Raw genomic sequence first — 11903 nt, forward strand, 5'->3', positions numbered from 1 at the left:
AAAAGAATAGGGACAGGCCTGCACCAGTGGGAGGGAGCTGTGAAGGAGGAAAGGCTTCCACACACTAGGAAGCTCCTTCACTGGCGGAGACTGCAGGTGGCAGAGGGGGAAGCTTCGGAGCCATGGAGGAGAATGCAGCAACAGGGGTGCGGAGGGCAAAGCGGAGAGATTCCCGCACAGAGGATCGGTGCCGACCGGCACTCACCAGGCCGAGAGGCTTGTCTGCTCACCCGCTGGGGCAGGCGGGGCTGGGAGCTGAGGCTTGGGCTTCGGTCGGAGCGCAGGGAGAGGACTGGGGTTGGCGGCGTGAGCACAGCCTGCAGGGGGCTAGTGCACCACAGCTAGCTGGGAGGGAGTCCGGGGAAAAGTCTGGAGCTGCCGAAGAGGCAAGAGACCATTGTTTTGGGGTGCGCGAGGAGACGGGATTCCTGCTCTATGTGCCCACAGACAGCAGAGGCCCACCTAAGCAAACTCCAGAGATAGTCACAAGCCATGGCTATCAGCTGACCCCAGAGACAGGCATGAACTGCGAACACTGCCGCCACTGCCACCAAGAATCCTGTGTGCAAGCTCAGGTCACTATCCACACGCCCCCTGGGAGCCAGTGCAGTGCGCTACTGCCAGGGTCCTGAGACCCAGGGACAACTTTCCTGGGAGAACACATGGTGCACCTCAGGCTGCTACAATGTCACGCCGGCCTCTGACGCCACAGGCTCATCCCGCATTCCAATTATGACTGCCATACCCCTCCCTCTCCCTGGCCTGAGTGAGCAAGAGAGCCCGAATCAGACACTGCTTTAACCCCCTCCTGTCTGGGCGGGGAACAGACACCTGAGGGCGGCCTACACACAGAGGCGGTGGCAAAACCAAGCCTGAACGCCAGGAGCTGTGCAAACGAAGAAGAGGAAGGGAAATCTCTCCCAGCAGTCCCAGGAGCAGCGGATTAAATCCCCACAATCAACTTGATAAACCTTGCATCTGTGGGATACCTGCATAGACAACAAATGTTCCTAAAATTGAGGCGGTGGACTTTGGGACCAACTGTAGACATGGGGTTTGCTTTCTGCATCTGATTTATTTTTGGTTTTATGTTTATCTTGGCTTAGTTTTTTTGTTTTGTTTTGTTTTTATCTTTTTAATTTTTATTTATTCATTATTTTTGGCTATGTTGGGTCCTCGTTGCTGTGCACAGCCTTTCTCTAGTTGCGGCGAGGGGGGGCTACTCTTCGTTGCGGTGCGCAGGCTTCTCATTGCGGTGGCTTCTCTTGTTGTGGAGCACGGGCTCTAGGCACGTGGGCTTCAGTAGTTGTGGCTCACGGGCTCAGTAGTTGTGGCTCATGGGCTCTAGAGCACAGTCTCAGTAGTTGTGGCACATGGGCTTAGTTGCTCTGCGGCATGTGGGATCTTCCCAGAGCAGGGCTCAAACCTGTGTCCCCTGCATTGGCAGGTGGATTCTTAACCACTGTGCCACCAGGAAAGTCCTATCTTAGTTTAGTTTTTAGTGCTTGTTATCATTGGTGGACTTGTTTATTGGTTTGGTTGCTCTCTTCCTTTTTTAAATTTTTTTTCCTTTTTTCCCTCTTTGTGAGTGTGGTATGTATGTTGCTTTGTGTGATTTTGTCTGATTAGGTTTACTTTTACCATTTCTCCGAGGGTTCTGCCTGGTTTTGTTTGTTTGTTTTTTCTTGTTTATTTTTTGTTTGTTTTTTCTTTCAGTAAGTGTGTATGTGTATGTTCATTTGTATAATTTTGTCTGTTTAGTTTTGCTTTTACCATTTGGTTTGGGGTTCTATCTGCTCTTATTTACTTTTTTCTTCCTTTTCTTCTGAGCCATGCAGCTGTGAGGGTTTTGGTGCCTCGCCCAGGTGTCAGGCCTGAGCCTCTGAGGTGGGAGAGCCGAGTTCAGGACATTGGACCACCAGAGACTTCCCAGCCCCGCATAATATCAATTGGTGAGAGCTCTCCCAGAGATTTCCATCTCAACACTGAGGCCCAGCTCCACCCAACAGCCAGCAAGCTCCAGTGCTGGACGCCCCATGCCAAACAACTAGCAAGACAGTAACACAACTGCACCCATTAGCAGAGAGGCTGCTTAAGGTCATACTAAGTTCACAGAGACCCCAAAACACACCACCGGCTGTGGTCCTGCACACCAGAAGGACAAGATCCAACCCCACCCACCGGAACATAGGCATCAGTCCCCTCCACGAGGAAGCTTACACAAGCCACTGAACCAACCTCACCCCCTGTGGGCAGACATCAAAAATAATGGGAACTACGAACCGGCAGCCTGCAAAAAGGAGACCCCAAACACAGTAAGTTAAACAAAAAGAGAAGACAGAGAAATACACAACAGATGAAGGAGCAAGGTAAAAACCCACCGGAACAAACAAATGAAGAGGAAGTAGGCAGTCTACCTGAAAGAGAATTAAGAGCAATGGTAGTAAAGATGATCCAAACTCTTGGAAATAGAGTGAAGAAAATACAAGAAAGGTTTAACAAGGACCCAGAAGAACAAAACAGCAAACAAACAATGATGACAACACAATAAATGAAATTAAAAATTCGCTAGGAGGAATCAATAGCAGAATAACTGAGGCAGAAGAATGGATAAGTGACCAGGAAGATAAAATAGTGAAAATAACAACCACAGGGCATAATAAAGAAAAAAGAATGAAAAGAATTGAGGACAGTCTCAGAGATCTCTGGGACAACATTAAATGCACCACCATTTGAATTATAGGAGTCCCAGAAGAAGAAGAGAAAAAAAAAAAAAGGGACTGAGAAAATATTTGAAGAGATTATAGTTGAAAACTTCCCGAACATGGGAAAGGAAATAGTCAATCAAGTCCAGGAAACGCAGAGAGTCCCATACAGGATAAATCCAAGGAGAAACAGGCCAAGACACATATTAATCAAACTATCAAAAATTAAATACAAAGAAAACATATTAAAAGCGGTAAGGGAAAAGCAACAAATAGTATACAAGGGAATCCCCATAAGGTTAACTGCTGATCTTTCAGCAGAAACTCTGCAAGCCAGAAGGGAATGACAGGAAATATTTAAAGTGATGGAAGGGAAAAACCTACAACCAGGATTACTCTACCCAGCAAGATCTCATTCAGATTTGACAGAGAAATTAAAACCTTTCCAGACAAGCAAAAGTTAAGAGAATTCAGCACCACCAAACCATCTTTACAACAAATGTTAAAGGAACTTCTCTAAGTGGGAAACACAAGAGAAGGAAAAGACTTACAAAAACAAACCCAAAACAATTAAGAAAATGGTCATAGGAACATACATATTGATAATTACCTTAAATGTAAATGGATTAAATGCTCCAACCAAAAGACATAGACTGGCTGAATAGATACAAAAACAAGACCTGTATATATGCTGTCTACAAGAGACCCACTTCAGACCTAGGGACACATACAGACTGAAAGTGAGGGGATGGTAAAAGATATTCCATGCAAATGGAAATCAAAAGAAAACTGTAGTAGCAATTCTCATATCAGACAAAATAGACTTTAAAATAAAGACTATTATAAGAGACAAAGAAGGACACTACATAATGATCAAGGGATCAATCCAAGAAGAAGATATAACAATTGTAAATATTTATGCACCCAACATAGGAGCACCCCAATACATAAGGGAAATGCTAACAGCCATAAAAGGGGAAATTGGCAGTAACACAATAATAGTAGGGGACTTTAACGCCCCGCTTTCACCAATGGACATATCATTGAAAATGAAAATAAATAAGGAAACACAAGCTTTAAATGACACATTAGACAAGTGATTTCATGAGCCAGGCTTTAACCTAGAAGCTGGACATCCAGCAGGGAATGAAACAGGTAAAGCTCCTACTGTTAAGGTGAGTCATCTCTCTAGTTCTAGAACATTACCCTTAATGGAAGTTTGGGGTCAGTAATCCAGTGGTCTGCAAATGTTTTCTGTAAAAGGCCAGAGAGTGACTATTTTACATTTTGAGAGACACATTTGGTCACCTCCTCCCTTCCCCTCCCTTTTCTCCTTCTCTTTTCCTTTTTTTAGCAAACTTTTACAAATGGAAGTTAAATATAATTTTAAAATATTTTCATAATATTATATATAATATATAAAAATATAATTCTTAGCCTGTGAGATACACAGAAACAGTCTGTGGGCATATTTGGCCTGGGACCTGGTTTTACTGGGAAGTGACCAGATGCACATGGAATCCATAAACGTGAAGAAGCATTTCCCTCCTTTAGTTCAGGCTTACATCACAGCTTCCAGCCACAAATGGCCCATAGAGGTCTGGGGTTTGGGCGAAATTCTTTGCCTCCCTCCCATCTCCCCATTCCATCCCACCCTCCTTGCAGTTGCAGGGAAGCCCTTCCCCACTGGAACCTTCTTCTTTTTCTCTCCCTTCTTCTCTCCATCTCTCTCTTGCTTCTATGGCCTCTTGGTCCTGAAAAACCCTCTGCTTCTTTCATTTCCCCCAATCCCCTTCTCCTAGCTCCTGGTCAGGCTGCCAGATGGTCAATCATCCATTCAGTCCCACCAGGCTACAGGTGGGACTCCCTGTGTGGGACCCGGTCGGTGCTGCATGTTCCACAAGCAGAACATCTAGTAGACAGTCTCTGTCTGACTTTGCTATAACTGACTGCCTCTTTGTGTAGCTATGATTCTGATTATGTTGATTATTTTGATTATTAGGTCTTGGTCTGCGCTAACCTCCAGGAAAGTGGTTTAGGAAGAAGGAAAAATTCCAACATCTAATCTCATGGCTTACACAAGGACCCGCACCTGTTAAATGGTAGAGCTGGTAGAGCTTGGAAAAAAAAAGACAACCCAAAGCCAAAATCAGGCTCTCTCTACCCTTCCTGCTCTTTCCTAAAAAAAAATAGGAAGACATTTCCATGCTTGAGCATATGAAAGAAAATTACAGTCTTGGGAGTATAATTCTTGCACAAGTGTTGGGGCCACGGCTTTTTTAAGGCATTGATTGTCTGTGGATCTGCACAGGAAGGCTGTGCCCTTTAGGTGGGGTGGGGTCCTAGCTGAAAGTGTGCTCTGTCCCCATCAGTCACCACTGAGTGAGAGATACATTTTTTTTTTTGTTAATGTTGAGTGAAATGATCATTTTTAAATGCTGATAACCTAGAGAGAAAAAAAAATGGTTGATAAGACAGGGAAGGAAGATATTAATCATGGGTGTTAATCAAGTTGGCATTGCACATTGATGGGGCCTTGAGCTGTAGGGGACCTGCAGGAACAACCAGTGTGAGTTTTCCTGTCTCATGGGTGGACAAATACCTGGAGACCAGAGTCCAAGTGTCCTGGGACATAGGGGATCTTGGGAAGAGCTTGGCCCACAGAGATCCCTGGAGGGAGGGCTGACTTTAACTTTTTTTATTATTAATTTTTTAATCTTTTAATTTATTTTTGGCTGCATCAGGTCTTCGTTGCTGCACGTGGGCTTCCTCTAGTTGCGACGAGCAGGGGCTACTCTTCGCTGTGGTGCGAGGGCTTCTCATTGCGGTGGCTTTTCTTGTTGTGGAGCATGGGCTCTAGGTGCGTGGGCTTCAGTAGCTGTGATACATGGGCTCAGTAGTTGTGGCGCACGGGCTTAGTTGCTCCGTGGCATGTGGGATCTTCCTGGACCAGGGCTCAAACCTGTGTCCCCTACATTGGCAGGCAGATTCTTACCCATTGCGCCACCAGGGAAGTCCCTGACTTTGACTTTCTGACTAGCCAGGCTGAGACTGTCTGTCTCTGGGGCTGAGAAAGACCAAGGGGAACACAGAACTAAGATCCGTCCCAGGAACCTCCGAAAGGCAGTGCTCAACACAACCAGTGTAGGGAGAGGTAGGGCGGCTCCTTCACCATCAGACCTAACAAAACCTAGAGGTTGACAGGTGTGTTATTTCCTATGGCTGCTTATACAAATTACCACATACTTGGCAACTTAAAACAGAGCCTCTAGGGCAGATTCCACTCCTTACCTCTTCCAGATGCTGCTGGCTGACCACACCCTTTGGCTTATGGGTGCATCTCTCCAATCTCTTCCTCCATAGTCATATTGACTTTTCTTCTTCTGTCTTTGTCAAAGCTCTCTCTACCAATCTTATAAGGACTCTTGTGATGGCACATAGGGTTCACAGGGATAATCCAGGACAACCTCCCCATTTCCCATCTCATGATCCTTCCATTAATCACATCTGCCATAATCCTACCCCCACCCCCAGCATCAGTTTTGTGGGCATAAAGGTAACATTCACAAGTTTCACGTGTTCAGATATGGATATATTAGGGAGTCATTTTTCAGCTTACATCAATGGACAACAAAGAAAAAAACAAAATACAGAGCTCTCAAATGCTTCATAAATGGAGGAGCAGGGAGAATGAGAGAGAGAGAGAGACAGAGACAGAGAGAGACAGACAGAGAGAGAGAGGTGAGCAGGGTAAGTATTTTGGACGGTCTCATCTTATTAGGATGCGAGATAGCCATGGGATTTGGGGCAGGTTAATATTACATTTGGTGGGGAAAAAAGAGTATGTTTTGATTGGAATAAAGAGCTGGTATCTAATTTCCAAGGATAGTTGAAACATACATCCAATTATGACCAGTGATAAAAGGAAGGTAAATATCAAAAGGTATAAGTGTATTTGACCCTCCAAATGGATAGATGGCAAAAAAGAAAATAATAGAATTTTAGTTAAAGTCGGAAATATATGGAAAAGAAAAAGGAGTAAACAAGAAAGCAATGCATCGTAAATCTAAATTATGATGAAGGAACACATGGGAGAATAAATTTTCCAAAGAGAACCAAAACCATATTTGCCATCCCACAATGTGACCTTGGGACTCCCCAGGTGGGCTTTTATGACCCCATCAACCAGTATGGGAGAGGAGGACTAGTGACGCCCTGTGACTTCTGAGTCTACACAGTGCTGTGAGGAAGGCCAAGCCACATGGAAAGGATTCATGTAGTTGTCCTGACCACAGCTCCAGCTGAGGTCTTTGCTTACAGCCAGCATCAACCACCAGACATGTGAGGGAGGAAGACTTAAATGGTTTCAGCCCAGCCATTGTCTGAGAGTAACCACAGGAGACACCCAGAGTGAAAATGACCTGATTGAGCCTAGTTAGAGTCGAACACCAGAATTGTGAGAATTAATAAAAAGAAATGATTGTTTTATAACACTACATTCTATACTTAGCAAAAATATTCTTCAAAATTGAAGGCTAAATATAGATTTTTTTAGACAAACCAAAGATTAGACAACTCATTACATAAAAATGGAAAAGAAAGTTCTTGGGATAGAAGGAAAATGCACAGATAGAAAATGGTACCTAAACACAGGAATGAAGAGTAGCAAAAATAGAAAAAGTAGATTTTTTTTCCTCATTTTGAAACTCTTTGATGGATATTGACTGTTTATAGCAAAAAAAAAAACAAGTTGCAATGTATTGTGGAGTTTATAACATATGTAAATTAAAGATAAGACAACAATAGCACAAAGTACAAAAGGGAAAAAATCAAGAATATTGATGTAAGATTCTTACATTTTACTTGAAGAGGTATAATGTTATTTGAAAGTATACATTGATAAGTTAGAGATTTATTGTAAATTTTTAATCTACTAAAAAAATGTAAAACAAAGAAGTATAGCTTATAAGCCAACAGTTGAGTATAACAAAAACATAAAAACTCCTCAAATAACCCAAAACTGTGGCAAGAGAAAATATTCAAAACACAGATGGGTCAAATAGGAAACAAATAGAAAGTTAGTAGTCTACCCTAACCATATCAGTGATCACATTCTGTAACAAAAATTATAGCAATTCATTCATTTATTCATCCATTTATTCACTAACTATTTATTGAGTACCTACTGTGTGTTAATCACTACAGTCTTATTGAGAATACAGTGGTGTACAAAAGCGTCAGAGTCCCAGCTCGCAAGGAGCTTTGAGTGCAATAATGGACACAGATGAGTAGCTTGCAATTAAAATATATTGTGATATATTCTTTGATAACAGAGTGGGTCAGGCTGGGCCTCTCACACCATATATAAAAATTAACTCAGAATGGATCAAAGACCTAATTGTAACATCTAAACCCAAAAAAACTCCTAGAAGAAAACAAAGGACTAGATCTTCATGACCTTAGATTTGGCAATGGATTCATAGATCTGACACCAAAAGCATGAGCAACAACGAAAAAAGGAGGTAAATTGGACTTCACCAAAATTAGAACTTTTTCATGTGTCAAAAGACACTATCAAGATTGCAAAAAGACAACCTGCAGAATGAAAGTAAATATTTCCAAGTCACGTATCTGATGAGGAAATTGTATCTAGCATATTTAAAGAATACATACAACTCAATAGTTAAAAGACAAACAATCCGATGAAAAACTAGACAAAGAACTTGAATAGACATTTTTCCAAAGAAGATACACAAATGTCCAATAAACACTGAACAAATGCTCACCATCATTCATCCTTAGGGAAATGCAAATCAAAACCCTAACCTGACATCTACTAGGACGACATAATAATAATAATGATGATGATGATGGAAAATAAATCACAAGTGCTGTCAAGCATATGGAGAAATTGGAGCCCTCATACATAGCTGGTGAAAATGTAAAATGTGCAGCTGCTATGGAAATTGGTTTGGCTGTTCCTCAAAGAGCTAAAGGTAGAGTTACCATATGACCCAGCAATTCCATTCCTAGGTGTACACACAAGGAAAATGAAAACATACATGCACACACAGACCTGTGCATGAATGTTTACACTAACATATTCATAATACTCCCCAAAATGGAAGCAGGCAGATGTCCATCAAATGACCAATGGATAAACACAGTATCGTACCTTCAGACAATGGAATACTATTCAGCCATAAAAAGGAATGAAGAACTGACACATACAATGTGGATGAACCTTGAAGACATCAGCTGAGTGAAAGAAGCTGGCCACCAAAGATCACGTATTGTATGATTCCATTTATATAAAATGCCCAGAGGTTAAATCCAGAGACACAAAGCATATTAGTAGGTGCCAGGTGATGGGGAAAGGGAGTAACAAGGAGTGACAGCTTAATGGGTATAGGGTCGCCTTTGGGGGTGATTCAAATAGTTAGAAACTAAGAAGAAGTGGTGGTTGTGTAGCATGGTGAAGGTACTAATTGCCACTGAATTTTACACTTTAAAATGGTTATTTTATGTTATGTAAATTTCACCTCAATAGATAGTGAGAGAGACTTAGAGATACGGTAACTAAACGCCATGTGTAGACATTGTCTGGATCCTAATTCAAAATAACCAACTGTAAACAAAGTTTGGGAACCAGTTAGGGAAGCAATGACTTGATATTTGATGTTATTAAGGAATTATTTTTTACAGTGTGATATGCTACGGTGGGTATAAATTCTTTTAAATTCTTATAGTTAAAATAAAATTCTGTGTAGGATTTGCTTCAAAACAACCCAAGGGGGAAACGGTTTGGGAGGTAGGGAGAAATGATGTTGGCCCCATGTTGATAATGACTGAAGCAGATTATGTGTATGTGGGGTTCACTATGCCATCCTACCCATTTTGTATATCTTTGAATTCTTCCATAATAATAAGATGAAAAGCAAAAAAAATCCTTGAGGGCAGGACTGTGCTTTATTCCCCAGTACTTAATGCATCCTTGGCATGAAGTGGGCACTCCATAGTGAATGAATGAATGAATGAATGAAACCATGTATCTCATCATAGCCCCTGTTGTACCCTCTCATTAATGAACATTAAGAGAAAGAAATGACGATCCTGAGAAGTCACAGAAAAGTGAGAGTGTGGGTGTTTATGTCCAGGCAGTGGATGTGCAGATTAAAACTAAAGTCGTAAAAAACAAAGCTGGGAGAAAGTGAAGTCTGGCTCACACCCATTAACCCATGAAATCTCTGCTTCTGCGCTCAGACTGGAGGCCACCTTTGTGCCATCTCTGCCACCAAGCCAGCTCAGGAAGGACAAGGCTTTTGAGTTACAAAAGTTTTGTAAACACTCTTTCTGTTGAGTACATATTAACTTTTCTGTTTATGCTGCATTAAAGTAGAAAGTTCTATTGATTTGTATTTACCATTTAAAAACCACCACTCCAGCCAAAATGAATAAACCATCACGATATTTGACAGAGTCATTAGCCAAGCTCCTAGGAGGCAAGATCAATGACCTGAGCTGTGCTCCTGTGACCGGCACAACTGCAGCAGGAGGTGTCCCAGAGGAGAGAATGACACCAGGAGAGGCTGGAGCATTGCTCCAATGAGGTCAGTGCTTCCCTGGTTTAAAGAATGTCCGTCTGCATCATTCGGTTTCAGTTTTATGGCAACCTTGAGTGGTCAGGAGGGCAAAGGAGGAAACTGAGACTCAGAAGAGTCAGGCTGCAAACACCTGAGACTCAGCCCAGGACCCCAGCCCCAGTCTCAGGGAGACTCGCATGCTCACAGCTCTTTCTCCTCCACACATGGATTCCCACACAACCTGCACTGAGGGGTCAGTTATTTTCCTCACTATGGGTGATGGGCCAAGGGAGCTTCAGAACAGTCTGTGTCATCCCAGGAGGCCAGCCTGTCACAATCCTCCCGGCAGAGATGAGCTTCTGTGCAAAGGGCCCTGCAGACTTGCTGAGTGTCCCCAGCTCCTCTAAGGTTCAGACGAAGATTTCAATTTCAGGTGATTGTGGGGCTGTGAGTGAGGCTGGAGTTTTGACCCCCAACCAGCTTGGTGAGCAGGCCACAGTTCACCTCCTCACAAGACACACACATGTACCCCTGAAGCTCCAAGAGCTGCACATGTGAGCAACAGGCTGTGGGGTGCCAGCTCACTCTGCCTCCATGACTTTGACCATACTCTTCTCTGCGCTGAAATCTTTTTCTTGGCTCTCTGCTGATCCATCTTCCAGTCTCAGCTCAGGAGCCACCTCCTCCAGGAAGCCTTCCAGGAACTCTCTAGAAATAAAGGCATGCTGGATTCCTCCTATGGAGTCAATTGATGATTCCAGAGCTTTCCTTGTGGGCCACTCACAAGGCCACGATGGCTCTGGATGGGCAGAGCTCAGAGGCTGTTGCTGCCACCAGCATCCAGCTCACTCCCAGGCCTCGCCCCGACGTGGACCGCGCACCCTCTCCAGGTGCTGAGTTCAACTGACCTTTTCCTGCTGATGACTTTCCACACAGAAACAGGAAGCCTACTTTTCCTGGGGAAGATTGTCAACTTATTGGGGTCATGCCCCCTCGGGTATACTGGATGACTCCAAAGGAACAGAGCAAGGAAGCACCCTGGGTGGTTCTATACGGCCCAGGAGACATCCCCGGACATCCGGGATTCCATTTCTTCATCTAGAAGTGAAATGGGAAATATTGGGGTTGGCCAAAATGTTCGTCCCCGTAAGACGTTATGGAAAAACCCGAATGAACTTTTTGGCCAACCCGATATTTTGAAGCAGTGATGCAGGCAGATATTCTTGTACAAGCTTCATGCTGCCACGAAAGTAACCGCTGGCCCACGTGCCAGGAGCCTCTGTTGCCGAATCGGGTTTAATGAGATATTCCATATACCCTGGCTCCCTTGCCTGGTTTTCATGGGAACCTATGGGGTGAGGGTAATAAAGGAGGTCAAGGCTGTGCCATCGAGAGCACACCTCCTATGTACCAGGTGCTTTACATATTTTATCTCATTTTAAAATTATTTCCCACAACATATAAACAACTGTTAAGCTGAACCATATGAAATTGATCATATTTGGCCTTTTTTTTTACCTGCAAATAGGGCACTTTTGTATAGTTCCACCTAATACTGTTTCTCCCTTCTCTTAGCTGAGGATCAGAGCTTGAAAGACATGCCCCAGCTCACTCA

This window comes from Delphinapterus leucas, chromosome 2 (assembly GCF_059928025.1).
Source record: "Delphinapterus leucas isolate spDelLeu-1000000601 "Yukka" chromosome 2, BTC_Dleu_Yukka2, whole genome shotgun sequence".
Classification (NCBI taxonomy): domain Eukaryota; kingdom Metazoa; phylum Chordata; class Mammalia; order Artiodactyla; family Monodontidae; genus Delphinapterus; species Delphinapterus leucas.